Source organism: Crocuta crocuta, unplaced genomic scaffold (genome assembly GCF_008692635.1).
Source record: "Crocuta crocuta isolate KB4526 unplaced genomic scaffold, BGI_CrCroc_1.0 scaffold581, whole genome shotgun sequence".
Taxonomy (NCBI): domain Eukaryota; kingdom Metazoa; phylum Chordata; class Mammalia; order Carnivora; family Hyaenidae; genus Crocuta; species Crocuta crocuta.
This window is the reverse complement of record NW_027528635.1, coordinates 2,508,130-2,510,674: the sequence shown is the minus strand read 5'-3', so window position 1 is coordinate 2,510,674 and position 2,545 is coordinate 2,508,130.

Genomic DNA, 2,545 nt, shown 5'->3' with positions numbered 1-2,545 from the left:
TACATAATTTATGCTGTGGGACATATTCAAAAATGCAGAAAGCTCCAATTAGAAAAAGGCAATAGCAATCATGGTCATCACTGAATTTAGAGAGGTAACAGTAGATGAGGTCATTATGTCAAAATGGGATGTCCTTTGAAAATACAGTCAGGTTTGGAAGGGCTCCCCTGTAGATTATTCAAGTCTTTGTGGATTATTCTTGGCTACATGCCAGGATTAGGAATGGAAATGTATTTTACTTTGGACAGTTCTAGGGCCACCTATTGTCTATGCCAGTACATCCTTAGGTGTATATCTATACATTATTTTTCTCAATGCTGTTGAATACTTGTATATGCCAGGTACAATCATGAAGCATTTCATAGTCAGATAAGGCAATAAAACAGCTCATATAGGTCTGAAATAAGATAAAGTTCACTAATGTTGTATGTGCTTAGAGGTAGGAACTAGCATACTCTGTGAGAAATAATTGGAAAGGTTGATGGCACATGACGTGGGCCTTACAGAATGAGCAATTGAGGGAAGTAGGAAGGGAGGGAGACACAGATGGGGAGAGAGGGAGGGAGGAGGGAGACGGGTTGAGAGAGAGAGAGAGAGAATGAATAGAGAATATAAGCATTCGTTCCAGATATAATTCTGAGACTTATATTTTGCATACCTTCTTTGAAAGTGTGTGTCTACCTTCTCAGTTCCCTTAAGAAACATACAATTTAGGAGCGACTGGGTGCCTCAGTTGGCTAAGTGTCTGACTTTGGCTTACCTTATGATCTCACAGTTCATGAGTTCGAGCCCCGCATCGGGCTCTATGCTGACAGTCAGAGCCTGGAGCCTCTCTTTCTCCCCCTCTCCCCTCATACTCTGTCTGTCTGTCTGTCTCTCTCAAAACTAAACAAACATTAAAAAAATTAAAAATTAGGCTACAAGTTAAAATTCCTGCCTTCTATGTATTAATACAGTATAATGGCTTTAATAGATTGGTGGCGAACAGAAAGATGTGCATGAACATTGCCTATAGGCCAAATATAGTTATTAACATAAGCCTGGAACTCTCATAATGATACTGTGGCATGAAGAGTAGAACAGTACTATTAAGGATAAAGGAGCAAGGGATTTAGAATCAGAGGGACAGGATTTGAGCATCTTCCCTGCTATTAATTGATGGTATGATCTTAGGGTTTTTATTCAATGGCTTTTGGACCTCAAATTCTTTATAAAGAGTATGAAAATACCTTTCCTTTTTAGCTCTCCACATTGCTGTGAGGATCAAATAAGATAAGTGAAAAATTAGGTGTCAACATAGAATATAATTATTACTGGCAGGAATAATGATCGTTTAGAAATTTTGTATCATTTAAAGATTTTTATATATATGCCACATGAGGATTTTTTCATTCTTTTTCAAAACATTAATCTTGTAATGTCAGAAATAAATTTCTAAGATGAGTCACTGGTATAAAGATGGCATTCGAATTTAAAAATCCTTTCTGGATGGCTTAGTGAGGCATTTAACTTAATATGGATACGAAAGGCCAGAAGGCTGAATCATTGATGGGGAAAAAAATCCGTTCTTGTGCATTGATCAGACTGTAGTAGCCAATATCATCTCCTACAGGAGCCAGACACAGTGACTCTCGTTACTTCCTATGGGCTCATGTGTATTCCTATTACCATTTAACCCCAGAAGCTGATTTTAGAAAGGCGACTTTTGTTACTCAAGATCAGTGCAAACAAATCTCCATTTCTTTTTTTTATATAGTTTATTGTCAAGTTGGTTTCCATATAACACCCAGTGCTCATCCCAACAAGTGCCTTCCTCCAGGCCCATCACCCATTTTCCCCTCTCCCCCATGCCCCATCAACCATCAATTTGTTCTCAGTATTTAAGAATCTCTTGTGGTTTGCCTCCCTCGCTCTCCCCAACTATTTTTCCCCTTCCCCTCCCCTATGGTCCTCTGTTAAGTTTCTCCTATTCCACATATGACAAATTTCCATTTCTAAGGCATCAAGCTTAAGGGTTATCATGAGGCCACCATATTATTTTATCTGCCAAATCTGTTAAAAATATTTTTTCTCAGTGATTTGCTTTTGGTTTTGCTGATGGCATTGTTTTATAGAGAGAGAGAAGCTACTGTCCTTAATGAAATAAAGAGCATTCTCAAGCAACCAACTAAGAAACAGATGGAAGCATGTTCACTCTAAGAGTCAAAGAAAAGGTACATCACTGAGATAGTGTTTCAGCCTATCAATCTGGAAAATATTTAAAAGTAACTGGGAAAATTGATAACATCCTGCAATGTGGGAATACTTAAATGAAATATAGTAGTACTAAAATATGTTCTGAAGAATAGATGGCAGTGAAGAAATAATCACTACAAAATATATGAGAAATATCAAACATGATTGATGATCTGGAAGGAAATGCAGTGAAACGTTTATAGCAGTCATTTCTGAATGGTTGTAGCACAATTTTTTAGTTTCTAAATTTTCTCCAGTGAATATTATTGTGATTATTAGTAAAAATTAAAACACAAATATGTGCGTATGC